The sequence below is a fragment of the Diuraphis noxia genome, unplaced genomic scaffold (assembly GCF_037042655.1).
Source record: "Diuraphis noxia isolate RWA-SAM2 unplaced genomic scaffold, SU_Dnox_SAM2 contig0004, whole genome shotgun sequence".
Lineage (NCBI taxonomy): Eukaryota > Metazoa > Arthropoda > Insecta > Hemiptera > Aphididae > Diuraphis > Diuraphis noxia.
In genome coordinates, this window is record NW_028301714.1 from 70,582,049 (window position 1) to 70,603,628 (window position 21,580).

At 28.6% G+C, this 21,580-nt stretch overlaps 1 pseudogene across 1 annotated transcript in view; it reads right to left on the bottom strand.

Moving 5' to 3' along the window:
* Positions 1 to 21,580, bottom strand: part of LOC107168240 (neuroendocrine convertase 1-like) — a 30,165-nt pseudogene that overhangs the window by 2,618 nt on the left and 5,967 nt on the right. Inside the window, exons 3-10 of the transcript XR_016191706.1 lie at positions 5,434 to 5,538; positions 4,363 to 4,563; positions 3,211 to 3,360; positions 2,061 to 2,229; positions 1,791 to 1,963; positions 1,284 to 1,493; positions 431 to 531; positions 148 to 369 (exon numbers count right to left, since the gene is read on the bottom strand). The product of XR_016191706.1 is annotated as a neuroendocrine convertase 1-like (transcript). The remainder of the gene's footprint in view (positions 1 to 147; positions 370 to 430; positions 532 to 1,283; positions 1,494 to 1,790; positions 1,964 to 2,060; positions 2,230 to 3,210; positions 3,361 to 4,362; positions 4,564 to 5,433; positions 5,539 to 21,580) is intronic.

Below are 21,580 nucleotides of genomic sequence, written 5' to 3' on the forward strand. Positions count from 1 at the left end.
AAACGATTAATTAATATAACTTTAAAGGGAGATCTATTTTAAGGTTTTATTTGATATGTAAGCACAGTATTGTACATACATTTTTATTAAAAGTAATTTTATCATTAAAAGAATTATGGATATATACTAATTTTCTGCGATACCTACTTAACCTTAGGCATACGTATACCACACGATGACATTTCAGGCACGTTTTCCCAATTCATAGCTTGTTGAACTAGTTGATAAGCATTCACTAGTCCGAACCCAAAGTCGACTGAGTAATAAAACCCAGCTTTATTTCTATTCCATCCGAAGTTATCACTCAATGGCGCCACTTGAGATGTCCAAGCTATTAAATGTTGTACATCCCTCCATGTTAATTCCGAGCTTTAAATAATTAAAAATTAAAAATTCGAATAATTTGATTTTTGGACCTTTGCAATATTACTTTGCCGATAGAGCTAATGCTATAATACCAGACACCAAAGGTGTCGCTGCAGACGTCCCTGTATGTTTGTCAGTACATTTTCCGTTTACATCGGTAGTCAACTAGATAAAAGTAAAAAATATTTAATTTTTAAAATCTCACTAAATGGATATTTATTGAAATATATTATTTAATCTATTATCCGATTGTATTCCTGTAAGTATAACATTAACTCTACAATATTATAGTTGTCTTAAATATATACATGGAGATTAAAAATACTTTATACTTTATAATATACATAAAATACTATAAATAATAATTGATTTCTCTTATATACGATAAAAAAGTACATTACTCAGGTTATGGAATATACATATATATTATACAAGACCACCCAGGAAAAAAATGAAAATTAAATACAGTGCGGAATTCAAAGGATAATTCTATAGATTTCACATAGAAATAAAAGCTATATCATATTAAACTGATCGCTGTGTCCGTGTTTGTATGAGTATTAAATGTATTTCAAAGAAAATACTAACTGACATATATTTCAATATTTTGTAAGTACCATAGCTAGGCACTACAACAATGTATCGTAGGATACAAAATCATTTTAACAGCATAGGAAATGATTGAATAATAATCAATAATAGCGTTTCTTGATTCTCTAATGTTCGTTCGAACTGTTTATTTTAAAAGGAATGATAACATTTTAAAATCTTTTCAGATACGTTTGGTGAATCTAAAACAGATGGTGTTATCGTCCACGTTAATTTAAGTTGAATGGTCTCATTTAACGCCAGAACTTATGACACCCTATTACCGAGGTTAACAAAGACTCAAGACCCAATATTATTGTGATACATACCACATTCTTTTCTTGTCCTGAACCACTGTATGCAGTAGCCATGATCGAAGCACATCTTTCGGAATAATGTGCTACATGACCGCTATCATCGCAACTAGCAATAACTATGGTAAATATAGAATTTACATAACCGTCGCAAGCACAATTGTCGCCTTCAGTTTTTCCATTACCAGCGGCAAACACATAAATAGCTCCTTTTCCGTCCCGGCCCTACAACCACGCGGTCGGTTGAGTTTTATACGAAGAACAATTTTTAACTATAATTGTTTATTTGTAATGCAATTTACATTTTAATAATATTATCTAATCTTATGAAAAATCTTTTACTAATTAACAAATCAGTAATATTATTGCGATGATAAAAATCACATAAATACAATTTAGGCGGTTAGCAATTAATAGCATATTCTGCTATGTGTACGCAGTATTGAAATATTAAAAACGAAACGTATTTATACAATAGATAAAAAACAATTAGAACGGAACTTTATCTTTTTGGTACTTTACTTGGTGTATGCCTTTCGAAAGCGACCTTTTAACAAGATCTGTCAAATGTTCCATAAACGTTCCAGTATCCGCAGGACCCCATGAATTACTATAAATGCATGCATATTTACGAGCATATTTTAATGCTTTAGCTTCTCTAGTGTCTGTCGAACTATTATCTAAAAATTTAATGCCTAAAACAAAATAAATTATTATTTATTAATTAACATTTAAGTTTAACCTCAACAAACTCTTTAAAATTCAATAAAGTCGTAGAAATATCCTGTTTACCTCCAAGATTAGCACCATACGCTGTTCCTACTCCACATATTTTATTATTTGGCTGCATAATTATTTCCCCAGCACATCTAGTTCCATGAGATCTATAGTTTCCATATTCATCTTTATCGGGAATTATATTATTATCATTGGAAATAAAATTCCAACTTAAGTCAGGATTCTGATAAAAAAAAAATAAACTTGTAATACCTAATCATACTAATACCACAGATTATATAAAATATATAATATTTTATGTAATCTGTGCTAATAAGGCAATATTAAAAAAATTCTTGATTTATCAAAGTAATAAATATATGTTTCAAAATGAATACAGAACTAATACTAAGAACCATACAATTATTTTAAAATAATATAAGATCAAACAAATTAATTGATTTAATACTAAGTAATATTAAATATATTTTATGATAGTAATTATAACTTGATTATTCAGTAAATTATAAACATGAAACATAAACCATTTCCTTTCAAAGGAGAAACCCTATTTAAATGCATACGAGTGTTTAACACATGAATTTACTTTAATAGCGATTTTATCAGTGGCTTAATTATACATATAAGAGGGTAATATATAGATAATATAATAATATAATATACAAGGGTGCAATCAAATCCGGGTATGAGCACAACAATATTATTTTAACAATAAGTACTTAGGAGGTACTTTTTATAGCAGCTACTTTTATTTTTATTTTATTTTTTAACTTCAATTCCGCTTTGACCTCCCGTTTATTGGCTCCTAGATACTTTTCTGGATAAATTAACTTTAACTCAATTCGAATTTTAAATTGTACATAAAATTACTTACGAAAATACGACAGTAAAGAAATGTTTGATTTATAAACATTCATCATATTTTTATAAAAAATTCTTTCAAATTTAACATATTTTTAATTGTATATTATCAAAGAAATCAATAAAATGTATTGCATTATTATCAATAATTAATAGTAACAAGCTAGCAAGCAACACAATTGGAAAATAATAATCGGCGTATTGTAAATTACTAAAGCCATAATGAGTACCTTAACCTATCAAGTAAGCTGATTAATACACATGCTGTTAACTTCACCGTCATTTTTGTAAATCAATATTTTACAAAATATATTCATTAGATTTTAAAAAGTTCATAACTCACGAATTTCGGTAATATTTCTGGATGTGTCCATTCTAATCCATCATCTGTTACTGTAATATTCACACCCTCGCCTGTAATCCCGAGTCCAATTAATACTGGTACTATATTCATATCAAGCACAGGATCGTTTGGATTAGTTCGTATATCTTGCTGAAAATGTTTAATACCGTATAAACATATTATAATCAAATTAAAGAACATGCAAACCTCTGAAGACAAAAAAAAAAATGTACGTATTTAATTTATAAAAATTAAACATACGTCAGTAAAATAAATTTCAGAAAGATCTTTAAAATTTATAATTCTATTAGTTTAATGAATAATCAATTATACATTTTATAAATACTTTTTTAGTTAGACTAGTTATTAACATTAAATTATTTAATATAGCATATTATTATGGCTTGTAAGAATTCAAAAAGTACATGCCGTCTAAAATGCAAATAACCTATTATTTAGTATAATGAACTTTAAACTCAAATCCTCAAACAAAATGTTTACACAAGAGTATATCTCCCTTAAAAAATAAACATATCATAAAACTAATAAATTTACCAACTTTTGAAAGGCTAATATTGTTATTTTGATATCATTAGTGTGCAAACTTGTATCAATTTCTATTTCTTAATATTGTTCATAATATAAGGCATGTAGTCTGTTTAATAGTGTTTATTGTTTAATAGCTTTTAAATTGTTCAAGCTAGAATGTTGGTGTTTATAAGTTTTGATTGATTTTAAAAAGTCTGCTTACTCGTTAATCAATAGTAAATAATGATAATTATGTTTAGTTTAAGTTCCAATTACGTATCAGCAAGTAGATTATGGTCACATCAAAAAGCTTCAAGTCATACAACACAATGGTTCTACGTTAGGTACCGTGTATAATAAAGGATGCTTAAAAGAGTAAATTAAACCAATACTTCAAATAAATGTAAATTTTTTTTTCAATACCTAATACAAATTTAACCACTGAAATACCGCGGAATATATTACAATTTCAAATACTATCGAATTATTACATCAAACATTACTGTTTATCACAATATAAATATTTAAATTTTGTGTGACAATAATATCTACACTTAAATATCCAGTGTTGTTAAGGAACGCATCAATCAAAAAAAATTTTCAAAAAAAAATTATTATACTCACAAAGTACCACATATCAGGCCAGAATTCATCATTAAATGTATTTTGGTAGTTACTTGGTGTTTTAGTGAATCGAGGAATCACGTTACTAATATGTTCTAAGTTGTTAATTCTTGGTACAACGTACCGTGGAACTACTTTTCTAGGTTGAACTGTATCGCGGTAGGATCTTTCTTTTACAACTTCTTGGCTTGCAACTGTTACCTTTGAAGAACAGATGAAATTCTTAATGCGTTGATAACACAAACAGTTAATAACAAACATAATATTAATCTATAGGTACATATTTTTTATGACATGAAAAAGCAATACGACTGTCCACATTAACTTAAATTTAAGTTGTTGATAATTTAAATAATTTATAATATATTTTCAACAAAGATTTTAATTTTATAAGTACCTAGGAATTAAATTATAATCATAATTTTCTCAAATAAAAGTTAAAGCGTAACAACTTTATTTCAATCGAAACTTAATGCCAAGAAAAATAAAAATAAATTCATACAATTTTAATTATAATTTTTTAAAACTTTAATAATTGGTAGATATCATATTTTGACACTTTCGTTGATTAATTACCTAATTAATTAATAATTGGTCACTATATATTTTTTTTTTATTATTATTTAATATTATACATCCAAAATCTAAATATTGTAAATTAAGTTGTAGAAAAAATTATGAACTATCTTTTATAGAAAATCTACTTAGTGACCAATACATAAACATCAAACACAAGTACAAAATACATTTTCTATAAAATATCAACATTTCTCGTCTTAAAGAAGATAATTTAATCACGAGAGAAAACTTTTTGTTACTTCTGTTAGTTATATCAGTAAATTTAATATACTAATAAGTAATATATACATATATTATTATATATATATACGTATATAATATATATATATATTCATTGATTGTAAGTTAAAATGTATATATTCCTCCCCAAAATATATCCCAGTGGCACCGCTGAATCCAACGTTTAAACTTTATACTTATCGTGAATCCGTTATGATGTAGTAAAATAACGGTGTATATGCCAACTTAAAATGTATTTTACAATATACTTACAAATTCATGGCTATTTAATCGATTTGTTATATGTTCATTATTATTGATGGATTTGGCTGGAAGTTCAGTTTTACTCATACGATGGAACCCATCGTTATCAAAATCCTACAATAACATAAAACAAAACAATCAATAAATATTTTGTTTTTTTTTTTAATATATATATTATAAATATGATTTATTAATAATAAAAATTCTTATTGGCCGTATTTACCAATTTAAAATAATAATAAAAGTAGCTATATAATTATAATACATTTATAAACAATATTATTATATAATAATATCATAATAATACAACAGCACAGAACAATTAATAAATGGAATTTGTAACAAGAAGTCATTTGTTAAAATTCAATTTAACACAACATAAGGTCATAATATAAGCAGGTAACAATTTTGTCTGATGATTTGATGAAATCACTGAACTATGCTTAAAATAGTTGTGTTCTAATGTATTTAAAGTTTCCTGAAACTTTTACTACAACCTTTAAACTTTTGGTGACTAAGCATTTCAAAACAATTAATTGAATTTTCAATAATTTAATTCCCACCAATGTACGACCTATTGTACAATTGATTGAATTCTGTTATTTAGAAATTCAACATTCCTAGAAAGTTTTTCCTAATTCTGAAATGAAAAAAAAATGCCATTCATTATACATGATAGTCAGAATAATTGATTAAAAAAAGGTATTACCTATCAAAATATAATATATTATGAACATTTCATCAATTCAAATAATTATTTACTTTACTTTAGAAACAAATATATGTTCACCAACCATAAATTTTTTAAGTATTTCAATTAGATTGATAACAATAATAATGGAATAATAAAATAAGAAAAGGTATTACATATATTTATAAATTATAAACATTGTATATATGTGAATATTTAGGATAATGACAAAAAATATTCAGGTAAATTGTATTATCAAAATTATTTACATATTTTTATAAGTTAAGATCATATAAGACCTGAATAAATGACAGAGTCGATCTTAATATTGTTTTCTAAGTTGACATGAGTCATATTTCAAATAATAGGAGAGTTCGTTCAACAGTTCGTCTTCGTCTTCATGATTACGACTCAACAAGTAGACACACAAATCTTTAGAGTATAGACCTTCCAATATTTGTATTTTCATTTCGTAAAAAGACATTCCGACCATCTTGCATAGGTATACTTTTTCGTGGAAGTACTCGTGTATATTTTCGTTGCGAACTTGAACACGACGAGACATCTCCTTCCATCGGTCCCCAATCATAACAGTACCAACGAATGTTTTATGAAATTGTCTTTCGAAGTCCAACCAATTTTCGATGTTGCGCGACGCATACCAATGTCGAGCTGCACCTTCTAAGTTTGCACGGACGGACTGAAGCTTAAAATTATCGGGCCACCGATGCAGGTTAGCAACTCCATTTACGGTCCGCAGCCAGTCTAACGCTTGATAACCAGAGTTGAGTCTATTGAAAACCGGTATCGAACTATTTAAATCTGGAGCAATCGTAATATCATTGAGCGGCTTGTTTTGTTGTGATTTCAATAGCTCCATGAGCATATTATTTTGTACCATCAGCGTATTTAGCATAGCATTCGTATCGACCACATTCAGACTCTCAACATTCGATCCATTCCGCGAGGCTTCCATCGGACTATTTTGTTCGCCTAATGACTTATCGTTGATGAGTACTTCGTTTTGCGAATTCTCCTCAACTAATGTCTCACCACTACGTACATAACCATTCTGTTGTGCAGTACCCCTGTTGTCATTCGAATTTTTTTCATTACATTCACCGTCATCCTTCTTGGTTTCAGTCATGCGAGAGCGAGTACACATACCGACCGTATTGTTGGTATTCGGCATCTCCCAGAATTAATAATTAACTTGCCGTAATTTTGTAATTAACGTTAAAGCATTCAAATTAACATTAAAAAAAATATCACGCGCACAATTCATATCCCACTTCTGAAAACTGTAAGGGGAGAAACCATTGAAAAACAAAAAAATGCTAATCTTCGTTATGACAATATCTTTATTTTCTCTTTGGCGTCGCGAGACAGAGTCACCGCTACCACGTAAATTATACTACTGAACGACTGACAAAAATGAATACGCGTGTCGTCCGTCCGATCGGTGTACAGACACACACACACACAATACAAAACAAGATATTACACTAATAATAATAATAATAATAATATATGACCGGTCCGGATACGGGCGACAAACGATCATAATATTCTATCGGAGGCTAATCATCAGAAAACCCGCGATTAGATTACTGATAAATATAAGTATAATATAAGTAGGTCTAATATAAAATTTTACACATTAAAAACAAGCATCAGACAAAACACAAATTATATTTTGCTTAAGGGTTTTTATAGTATTATGTCGAAGTTTTAAGAGGACGTCTCATCCACATGTGTTGTCTCCATCTTGTGTATGTACACATCTACTAGATAACAAATTTTCGTTTACTACTTTCAATAATGTGCTGTAATTTTGATAAAGCAAATTGACCCATTGTTGAACATTTAAGTAAGAACATTATCTGTGTTCTCTCGTTGGTTTTTTACAATATTCTTATTTTTAAATGAGTTATGAGTATGTAAATTAAAAATAATTGAAAATTGCACATGAGTTCCGTAACTCACTTAAAAATTAATATATTGTAAACAATCAACAACAGAAACTAGATAATTTTCTTACCTATAAGAGTTCAATAATGCTAAAATAATCGCTCAAATATCATAATAAACAGCACAATATTGAAACTAGTGAATGACAATTTGATATGTATAGTACATTTGTAAAACGGAGATAACACATGCTGTTACGACATTCTCTTGATGAAATAAGGCAAAAATTTAAGTATAATTACAAGTGATAATTGATTGCACATCTCCTTAAATGGAAATTTTTGATTTATACAAGTATCATATAATCAATGTAGGTATATTCATTATATTTAATTATTATTAATTTTAAATAGAATGTTTAACATTCATTCCTAAATATTTAAGACATGTGTTATCAGTAGGGTTTAGCTTTTAAAGCACTAAATGTCTAAATATAACTAAAATATGCACTTTAAAACGCCCTAAAGACATTAAAACGATTAAAAATAAAGACAAATTGAAAAAAAAAAATGTAAAAAGTACGACAAAATATTCTAGAAACAATATTATATAAATACTGATACGAGCCTAATCATTTTAAAATTAAAAAGAGTTTTAGTATTTATTTATTTAATTTTAGTATTTATTTATTTAGTTTTAGTATTTATTTATTTATTTTATTTATATAATAAATAAAAATATTGTTGCCATGGTAAAAATAAGTGTTGAAATATAAACATTCAAAATGTTCGTCATTCATAATTTATTATAGTATTGTAACGGTCACGTCATATTATACATATATCGTTCTTTTGTAATTAAAAGTTATAAAGTCTATTTATATTCTTGTACTTATAGAACTATCGAGCTTCATTAAGCGTTACTTAATTTTATTAATCAAAAATAAACGTACATTTTGATTAATATATAACGATCATGTCAATTATCAGCGAATTGAAGATGTTGAAAGGAGATAATTCGGAAATTGCATCGTCCAAAAATGATGTGATGCAACAAGTTTTCGACGATCTTCGGGGAATTAAACAGAACATTTTGGAAAGTAAAGATGATTTGCAGACGTCCGGAACTCTTAGCTCAGTTCCGGAGATGGAGAGATCTTCAGCCGGCGATCCGCCCGTGCTATCCACGACCGATCGTATGTCGCAGGTCTTCTCAGATCTCCGTACAAATCAGCCAAAAATAGTGGAAAGTCATGGACCCGTGGATTTATCTCTAAGCAGAAGATGTAACTCAATGCCCAATATGCCAGTGATGCATAAATCTTCTGTCACCGAGGACCACCCCGAGGATGTCGCGATGGATACACTGTCCAGTGACTCGTGGACGACGGTGGAGGATTCAGTCTCGACTGCAGACGAGCCACTTGCAGGACCAATCCCGATATTCTATGAGAGTACGACATTTTGTTACGATACTCCATTGATGAATACGAAAATAATAACGCCTGTTATTTCAGAAAAATACGAGATCGAACTTGCCCCGTCTACGCTATTGGTTCAGCCGTCTGAGATCGATGGTCTCGAGGATTCGATAACTCGCATTCGAGGCATTCGAGCAGTATCGATGCCCAACATTGCTATACAGTTTGGTGAGGTCGACTCAAAATCTGTAGGCGGCTTGTCAAAACGGTCTGAATCGGTTAGATCCTTGGAACTGATAACCGACGTCGGTGGTAGTGATGGTGCTGGAAAGGAGCCAACGATAACCCCGGTTATTGCAAGGCGACGTAAATCATTATGGAGTAGGACAAAAAAATTCTTCTTACTAATGATTTGTTGTGGCTCTAGTAATATGCCCCTTAATTAAATGTTAATTATTTTACATCATAATATATGATTCAATGTATATTTTAATAATATTATCTATTTAATCGTTAAAACATTTTTTTTTTTTTATTATCATAAATTAATCAATATACATATTTATATTGTGATAGAGATATGTCCAAACACACCTAACCAAACAATTTAAATGTTTTTCACAGTAGATATGTCATAAAATATATATTTTCGAAAACTTTATGTGATATTTAAAGCCTTAAAGTTTTGTTTGCATTATCTAAATACACGACTATTTTCAAAGTATCTATATTATAGTACTTAATAAAAATTGTTTTTTTTCAAGAACTTCACTTGAAAAGGATTTGCATCAGTGTATACTTGTTTAATGTCTAAGATTTCGGTTGTATATTCTTTATTAATTTATTTTTAATGCTAACGTAGAGGCAACATTTTTTAACAAGTCAAAATCATCAATTTCTAATAAATTGTAGGTACTAAAGAACAATGTTTTTCAAAAACTAATTGTCATACAAATGTTTCTAATTATACTCATTTATGCATAGATTCTAGGTAATATTTCTTTTGTTGTAGTCTATACGAAAACCGTGACTTTCACAAACCCTGTACTATCATACGTTGCAATTATTACCACTCACACGTACGAATAATTTCAATAATTTCATAGTATGATTTAAGTTAAAAATTAACTATACATTTTTAAAGTGTTCATATACGAAAGATATTACTAAACATTAATTTTAAAAAAAGACAATAAAATTATTAGAATTTCATATCAAAATTTATGTACCGAATACAAAATAGACTACCTGTAAAATATATACAATATTTTCACAAATCACATACATATATTCCAGTTTGCCGAGTTTATTAACGATACATAAGTAGTATTTTAAATTAAAACCAATTAAATAACATACAAATAATCGGTTATTCGTATAAATGTTCATAGAATTCCTGGAATTAATGCAGTATAGCCATATTATTATTAACAGATAATATTTTTGAGGACAAGTCTTAGTAAAACAATTATACCTCTAAATAATAAAATGTCTATACCACATTACTCGTAGGAGTTCAATGTACGTTTAGACGAATAAACGATTCGTTGTGTTATTTGATTGGTATTTATTTTATGATATTACCTATGTGTATTATTGATATACGCGTCAAACTATACCGCATTAATGTATGCGGTTTGTGAAAATATTGTCTATATTCTACAGGTTTTGTATATTGTATACGGTAAAATAATGTATTTCGTATATGACAAATTGGACATTTTATGCATGAAATTCTAATTCGGCATACTTTGTAACATCATTTGTATATACAAAAACTTTAAACGGTTATGGTTGATGCATAACTTTATCTATACGATGAAATTATTCGTACATATGAGTGGTGATAATTTGTAATAACGTATGATAATACAGGGTTTGTGAAAGTCACGGTTTTCGTATAAACTACAACAAAAGAAATATTACCTAAAATCTATGCATAAATGAGTATAATTAGAAACATTTGTATGACAATTAGTTTTTGAAAAACATTGTTCTTTAGTACCTACAATTTATTAGAAATTGATGATTTTGACTTGTTAAAAAATGTTGCCTCTACGTTAGCATTAAAAATAAATTAATAAAGAATATGCAATAACCGAAATCTTAGACATTAGACAAGTATACTACACTGATACAAACCCTTTTCAAGTAAAGTTCTTGAAAAAAACAATTTTTATTTTATTAAGTACTATAATATAGATACTTTGAAAATAGTCGTGTGTTTAGATAATGCAAACAAAACTTTAAGGCTTTAAATATCACATAAAGTTTTCGAAAATATATATTTTATGACATATCTACTGTGAAAAACATTTAAATTGTTTGGTTAGGTTGTTAGGTGGTTAGGTATGTTTGGACATATCTCTATCACAATATAAATATGTATATTGATTAATTTGTATAATTTTATTTCAGGCATGTGGTGAATTGTTGTTTTTTTAAATATGTTTTTAATATACAAATATTTTTTTACTAATTATCATATAATTATGATCACATGTTATCTGTCATTACATGCGTATCTAATAAAAAGTGAAAAAAGGGAATTAATTTACTGTACCGGTTTTGCGAAAATTACATAAAGAACAAAAGTTTATCATATAACACTCATGCCCCCTACCTACTCTTCAGTTTCACCAGATGTCCGGACCATTGTCAATTATTATCAGTATTTATCTCACACTAAGTGTCATTAAAATTAAAGTTTAACTATTTAAAATCGGTAATTATAAATTATTTTACATCTATGTCTCATCTAACGATGTAATATGATGAACATGCTGGTGTAACTTGTCAGACATATATTGTTTTTTGTTAAGTCACACGTCAATATAAAATGAGCAAAATCGCATGTCGAACAACGTTTATCGCCAATTCAATATATTAGTATTGCTTTATTTTTTTGCGTAAACACGCTAATCTACGTCCTGTCTGTAAACATACGTCAATACATAACTTTGTGGGTATTTCATTCAGTTGAAGCATTTCAATAGCCAATGAGGGGAACGGATTGTCCCCTCCCGTAAATAGCTAACAAATATATCAATGTTTAATGAAATCTAAAATTGAGGAACAATTAAATAAGCTTGCCCCCCTCTATGATGAATTTCTAGTTACGCCCGACGACTATAATCGTGTGTGTTTGGTACATAAATTGATAAAAGTAGACGTCGAAAAATTGCAGTGATTCCACAAGGAAACAAATGTTGAGTAAAGGTAGATACAGTGGCGCACACGTAGGGTACCAAGTGGTGCAATTGCACTGGTTTCTCGTAGGTCCCGCGGGGCCTACATACATTCGGTGGCCCCACTCTGCAGGTCTCTTGATTAGACACTATAAATACATAACATCTGGTCCATCTGAATATTTAGATCGTTGAATAAAGCGTAAAGAGTTGGTAGTGCCAAATATGCAAACAAATAAATTTGGGGGGCCTATAGTTATAACTGCACTGGTTCGTGGAAAACCTGTGGGCGCCACTGTAGGTACCTACCTAATTGTATTGGTCAAATAATGTATTATTAATAATAAGTTGTAAAGAATCACTATTTGAAATATTAAGTAAGTGATGACATCATATCAAAATAAAAATTTTCAATTAGTCTAAACTTTAAATAATAGACATATGAATATGTTCTAATATATTCATTTTAAAGGTGAATGCCCTTTCATTATACAAGTAAATAACCGTTTTGTTTTTTTTTTTTTTGTGAATCACGGATATTACGAATTTTTTATGTTACAAAAACTAATATGACTAAACTTGCAGTTACACGGAAATAATCAAAATTTCTTCAAAAATTATTTCAACACTTTTAAAACAACTTTTATTAAAAATCTTTAGCTAGGTATAATGAACAAAAGTCTACGGAATAAAAGTCAATATAAGTCATAAGCATCGTACATACTACATTATATATATATATATTGTTTTAACGTGTTGTTGACGTTGTATCATATCTTACGATGCTTACAGCTAGAGCTTATATATAGTCAGGAGATTTTTTTTTTCGACGCGGTAGACTAAATAAATTCGCCTTGTTCCTTGTCATTTGTACTCGTATTATACGTAATAAATGTCGTTTGTAAGTCTCGGAAAAAATAATAATAAGGAATTAATCTCGTCTCCTTCTGCATAAATAACGTACCAAACGTATTTTATACAAGGAACGTATCGTGATTTTCTTCAAACACACCCGCCATCATAATATGATATACAAATATAAAATACTCCACTACCCGTCATTTGCGAAGACTTTAAAGAGTGCATAAAAATTTGTATGATATTTAATGTAAATTAATAGTTCAAATTAAAATATTTTATGTTTATATGAATTGACTGTAATTAATTAATTTGTGCATTGCATTTAAGTAAACAAAAACCAAAGAAGTCGCTCTACTGTATAATTATTATAATAGATGTCCAATGTAACTGTAAATAATATCTAGGTCACTTTAATGGATGTGTTAAATTTGAATTTAATATTTTTTTTATATATTATATATGGTTTAGAGATATATAATATTTGTTTTGAACTGTCATTTAAATTTTTTAAATTTTCTAGTTATTATTATTTATTACACTAAGGTAGTACTACTTTTTATAAAGAAAACAAAAACGGTCAACATTTTACAATATTTCAGTTGTTGAGGATTTAATTATTTAATAAAAAAATGTATTTTAATATTATAACAATGGATTTAATTTATTGAATGAATTGTTTTCCTACCTATGTGGTATATACTAAAATGCATATTTTATAAAAAAAAAATGAATTTACCCCTAAAATTTGACATATATTCCGGGCTCTATGGCCATATATCAAAAATATTAATCATTATAACATTACAAAAAATTTATCGACTGTAAATAAACACAAAAAAATACATACTCTATATTCATGTCGGTATTTATGATATTTTTTATACATTAAAAACCAAACATGTAGTAAATTCCACTATAAGAGAAAAAAAATAATAATGCAAATAAATGCAAATAAAAGTTATTCAATCAACCAAATTGATTAGAATTGCATTTAAAAAATATTTATTATAATTCACAAATCTAATGTTAAAAAATAATAAAATCTATTCGTCGGGAAAAATGAGTTTTTCTCACTCTATCTCTCTCACACCAACACATCCACACACACACTTCTTTCCCTCACAATTTTTCTCGATATTTGTGCATTCTAGTGTTACGTATATATATTATTTAAGACGTACGTGGTCACGATATTTACCTAGAATTTAATCAGAGAAAATTAATTAAGCAGTACTTATGTTATACATTTCGTCTGCTTTTTCGTTATACTACCAATTATTATATTCGGTTGGAAACGAGACCGCTGTTTTTTCCATAACAAAGTTAAATTATAATATGTATATACATTACAACCCGAGGATATCCGTTATGTATGTACACGCTGACGGGCAAGATATTGTCGTGATATTATTATGTCATCGCTGGAATAGTAGCAAATATATTATTTAGTAATACGATGATTTTAATAATGGGCACAACGTGTTACATTATTATGTTAATATTCTACGATTGAAGTGGTATCGGATTCCTTAAGGATCCGTGTTGTTCGCGATTATCTCAATAGTATACATCATACGCCTCGACAGAATACATTATAGTAATAAAGTAATAACGAATAGGTGTCTAGGTGTCTCGTATTTTTTTTTTAAGTTTTTTTTTTTGTGTCTGTGTACAGCATAACTAGTCGAAATAATGCTTCGATTTCAAACTTTGGGAGTGGTTTCCGATATAAAATTGAAGATCCTTGGTGCATTATAGAGGTCAAAAGTAAACATTTTCCAACAGTTTTCAAAAAAATCGAGAAAAACAAAAAAAAAAAAAAATGACAGAAAAACGGGAATTTTTACAAAGAATCAGTTTTCGACCAAATCGATTTTTTTATATGGTTGTAATTCAAAAACTAATCACTGTAAATACTTGAAATTTTCACCAAATGTTAATGTTAGTGATATCTATATACAGCTTAATTTTCAACTTTTTTTGAGTTATTTATAGACCACTGAAATTTTCGATTTTTATTTTGAAGTGTCGGTAAAAAAATGTTGGACGACCAAAAAAATTTGAAAATTTAATAAACGGTTCCTTATGAATTTTTCTTTTTGTAGCTAAAAAAAATTAAATATCGTAAGTCACAATTTTTTTTAATAAGCGTTTACAGTTCAAAATTTTACGAAATCTGTTGAAAACGCGAAAATTTGCAAGTAATTTTAAAGTTGAAAAATCATAAAATTTTTTTCGTTTATAACTAAGGATTAAAAATACAAAACTAAGTTTTTCATAAGTTTTCCTTCAAGTAGCTATAGAGAAAACTCCAAGCATCATTATAGGAAAAATTTTAAGTGCGTTTGAATTTTAAATTTTTACGAAATAGCGTAACGATAACGATTTATCCTACAACGATAACGATTTTAAACATTTGTTATTATTCAAAAAGTATAAGTTATAAAATACTTGAAAATTTAATGCAAAGTTCCTCATAAGTTATTCTTATAGTGATTAAAAAATTATAAAAATACATAGGCACGATTTTTTTTAATTAGGATTTGAAGTTCAAATATTGACTTAATACGTAAAAATTACGGCAATTTTCAAATTATCTTAGATCGAAATTCATAAAAGTTTTTCTTTTTAATTCTAAGATTTGAGAATTTAATACAAGGCTCATAATATATTTTTACAATAGCAGTTGAAAAATAAAATAAATGTATAGCCACAATTTTTTTTTATATGTATTCAAATTTTAATTTTGACAACATATGTAAAAATCACAAAAATTCCGTAAATTATTTTATCCTAGAAATTCATAAAAACTTTTCCTTCTATACCTAAGATTTTAAAATTTTATACAAGGCTCCTAAAATATTTTTACAATTTTCAAAGACTCAAAAAAGTCACATTTTTTTTATAAGCATTTAAAGTTCAAATTTTGTCTAAATACGTAAAAATTACGAAAATGCGCAAATTATTATAAGCTAGAAATTCATAAAATATTTTCGTTTTAAATCTAAGCTTTGAAAATTTAATACAAGATTCCTTACAAATTTGTCAATCTTTATCACAAAAAAAATGTCCACCGGAAATTCAAATTAAATTTTTATTAGCATTTGAATTTCAAATATTGACAAAAATTCGTCAAAACCATGAATATTTGCAAATTATTTTGTAGTTCAAAATTCATAATATTGTTTGTATTTATATCTAAGGTTATAAAATTTAACACCAAGTTTTCCATAAGTTTTGCTTCAAATAGCTATAGAGAAAATTTGAAGCGTCATTATAGGAAAAATGTTTTGAGCGTTTGAGTTTTAAATTTTTATGAAATCGCGTAATGATAACGATTTATCCTCAAACCAGGTATTCGTATATCTATGATAATATAAGGTATTATGAATTATGACAACTACACTAATTGATGTTGCATATGGCATATGCAAAATGCGTCTTAATTGAAAAATAAAATATTTGTTTCCAAATAGAATATATGACAATATTTAAATATAATATATCCTAGACTGACAAATCATCTCCGTTCAGAATCGTTTTTCGTATACAATGATACCTATCATTGCATTCAAATTAAATCCCATCCATTACAGTAACCTACAGTACAGCAGAGCGACATCCACGACTTACCCGCTTTTTTTTATATATATATATATATATATAATTATTATTACGATCCGATGACGACGAGACTTGTTGATTGTGCCAAAGACTTCACCCCACCGTATCGTCGCCCAAAGCTGTTCGGCGCTATACTACGCCAGTCGTATCGTATGTCATCTATCATAATTGTAACTATCATTTTGTCGACTGTGCATCGTTTTATTTTACGCCTCGACCCGGAATAGTTGCAATTGTAACGTAATTTTGGGGCTTTGCATTCTTAGAAACTTCTTAAAAAATGTCCTAGCTTGTATTTTGCTTAAAAAATTTTATTAGTAGGTTATAGGTTAGAATGCATAATTTTAGAACACCTTATACCCCCGTTGTGACCGCTTGCCTGTTAGTTACTGATACACAGTTGTTGAGATTGGCAGTATTCATTTTTCCATTTTAATATCAGTATTTGTATAGCAAAACAAAAAAATTTGAATAAATATTTTGATTGGGACCTTATTATCGTAAATATTTTAACACTACAGTTGAATAAATAAATAATTGTATAACGGTTATTTTATTCAAGTAAATGTACAATAGTCAATATTACAAAAATAGATATCAAAAGTCCAAAATATATAAATGTAAGGTACCAAATATTTAAACTGTATAGGTACCTATTATGGAATTATAGTTTATTGCGTGGTTTTAAAATATACGTTAAAAAACTGGGAGTTAAGCAAACTCACAGAGTAAGTTTTCCTAATATTTTTATCTGTATACACTTGTTGAATAAACAGACGAGAAAAAATGCCTCATCAAAGTATCTTACAACTTTAATTTTCAAGTGCACATATTACGTTTTTATATTCTAGTCGATAAATTTATAACAAACAATATATTGTAAAATATCAGTGGAAAACTAATTGAATTCCTCGAATCCCTACCGGAAACCAAAACAATAAACATTTGTCTATAAAATTATAATTATACATTCCTCAAACGCTCTTATCCTAAGGAAAACAATGTTTGATCTCATTAATATGACGTTACATTTAATTTTACGAACCTGCGTATAGACGAATGGAACAAAAAAATATTTAGCGTATAAAAACATATACAACGCGTGAATATATTATGTTCGAACGGAAACAATTTAAAAAAAAATTATTTATCCTACAAAGATATCGTAAGCGCGTAATAATCGTACTGCATTGTACTGCATGAGTATTCCTATTTTCTGTTGTAAAACGGAATAATAACGTTAGATAACGTCCTGACTGCGGGACTTCGAACGGGCGTCATGCGTTTGGGCGAATTTTTAAAAAATTGCTATGTGTTTGGGCAATTCAGCATAATGCGTTTGGGCGACCATTTTTTACTATTTATTTTGAATACCCTGTGATGCTGTATTTTATCAATCCATTTTCACTCTTATTTTGACAGATTTGGGACTGTCCGTGAATTCCACGGGTATGATTAAAAATGGATTGTTTATTTATGTGTGTGCGCGTGTAATTAAAAATTGAAATGATTACGATTTTTTAAAAATGAAGTTAAAATATAATTAAAATTGAAGAATATATTTGTTTTTTGTTTTATCTTATAATCATTACAATTTTATCTTTTATATTGTGTCGCGCCGTCCGCACTGCACGTCAATCACTTGTTTAATAATATTGAATCCTCATCAGTACTACGTTGAACCACGACCTTCGCTCACTAATTATGTCCAATCTAAAGATAAATGATAAACAAAATACGAAAAATGATAATCCCGATCACAAAATTCAGGAATAAAAAAAATATATTGTCTCTCCCAAACACATTATAAGAAACTCGGTTAACTCGCCCAAACACATTACTTTTATTATACGCGTAAAAAGGCAATTCGGCCAAACGCAAACCGCCCCTTCGAACATCATATGGCGAGCTTGCAAGTTTGGCAAACGGCCAAAATCTGGGGCTCTCGGGGTTTTCCTTCGGAATCTCTGCACCAGGGCTTGATCAACCCGGCGGCTGTGTTTGGGAAAGCTCGGCGTCGGAAAACGACGTTCGGAAAAACCACGTGGCGGTGGCATGCGCTCCCGGTGCGAAAAGCTGCTACGGCCTGACAGGAACGGCAGCCCGAGGGTTGCTGGCGCCCACCCTAGTTATGATGACGTAAGTAACGTTCGTTCATGGGGTCCTGGTACGCACGTCCTCGGTTGGGGTCGAGGTCACAAGGCCACCCACGACAAACGCTTGCGCGCCCCTCGAAAAACGCGTAGCACCGGCGGGGGTGTGGGTGGAGGTGTACGCAGTGGATGTATCTGTGGAGGTGGAAGAGGTGGCGATGGCGGTGACGGCGCTCATCGACCGTGACGTGCGTGTTTTATACCACACTGTAGGTATATAACATACCATACAGTCATCCCCTATTATTATTATTGTTATTATTATTATTATTAAAAGTTACTATACGGCCTCCGTATACAGACCTAGATAGGGTGATCGTATAAATTCGACGAATATAATTTGTGTAAAATTATTCATGTCCAGTATAGAAAAAACGGAACGAATTTTCGTCCATATTTAGACAGTCCGTCCGGGAAAATTATATCAGTTTCCAAGAGATGCCCCGCAGACAGCAGAGTGGTACGAAAAAATAAGAAAACGTTTTTGAAGAGATTTATTTCATTATAAATAAACAAAGTTCAAAATGAATAATTAATTGTTTAATAACAAAAAGTTGGGTACAAAATTATCGGAATTTTCAAGTTTAGAAGAGGACGCGAAAGAGTTCAAATATCGAAATATTAGCATTTTGACCGTATTATATTAACTCATTTCTTAGAGATAACATTAAGACTATATATTCCGATTATTTTACCAAATGTATAGGTATAATAATTTGGACTTTGGAAGCAATAATATTTTTTTAGGCATTTAGTGGAGTTTAATAAATTGTTTTCTAGGTGGATCAAATTATGAATTTTTCAACATGCAATTTTGATTTTTTCATTCTCATCGAACATATTATATAGTGTCGTCAACTGCTATTTTACTATACGCCGTAGACTTTTGAACCCATTGCAACAATAACATCGCCAAACAATTGTTTTTTAAATCGATTGTTTCCTGTTTGCTTAAATTATTCATATTAATATTCGTTTTCGCTACTTGGCTAAAAATTACACTACATGAACGAAGATATAAAATATGATTGAGTATTTTTATTTTTTTTTTTACGGGATGAATTAAAACGTAAAATATGAGATCGATCCTTTCACAAAATAAATTCAGTAATCTAGCTATTATTTAATAAACATAAAAAGAGAGTAAAATTAATTATATTTTAAAAGTATTTACTTATAAATACATCAGGCGTATTACAGCGTTATAAAATATTAAATACGCTTACTGCAGTGAATAAAACATAATATTTTTTTTTTTTTTTTACTGTTAACATTTGAGTTTTGTTAAATACTTTTTAATGATGAAAGTAGACCTTTTGACTTAATGACTTGTTGTTAACTTTGATTTTCTCGGATTCTAGCCCCTGCGACTACAAATTCCTAGTTACACGCATAATTTTTTTTTTTTTTAAATACGCAATAAATCTCCTGTAATAAACTTTAAATAGGATTTAAAATAATAATATTATCTTACACCAATAAGTCTGAATTTGTACCAAAATTGCTACACTTTTTTATTTTCTCTGCATTAACTGGACTTTGTACAAACTAAATTAATAATAAACTTATAATTAGTAGGATACAAGATTTCTGTAACTAATTGGTTTGAAGATTATTACGGTGTCAAATTTAATCATTATTATTATTATTTGTATCGGGTGCATTTAGACCACTTTATCCGTGATGAAATATAATATTATAGTGTAAAAGACTGACACGAAACTCAACCATCATTCTAATCGTCGAAATGTACTTTAAGGCTGGTCATCGTTTTATAAAATACTTTTTGACATGCTTCTGACCTATACCAGCCGCCATGTAATATGTATATTGTATAATCATGAACTATTGAACTCGAGACTAGGACGATTGTCGTAGTTATACTTTGGATGACACGGAAACACATAAACGTACAAAATATACGTGAATAATTTATTGTTTTCTGAAATAAATCTGTCGTTAAAAAAATATATTTTCTGTCTAAAACAAATCGATATAACAAAACAAAATAACTATAATTTTAAAATACACAAAAAAAATGAGTTTTATACATACCTTTGTACTTATTGTTTTATTAGGTAATAACTATATAACTATTTTAATCACCATCACTTAAAATTATATATGAATTAATAAATTGACAATATTTACTATTGATCTGTTATGTATATGTATAATTCTATGAAACTAAACATAGAGTTCCTCATTCTTTATTTATTCTCTAAATATATACTCCATAAAACGTTTTCATCCTTAAATATTATATTAAATAATTAAATATTCCGCACAAATTTAAAATAATATAGTT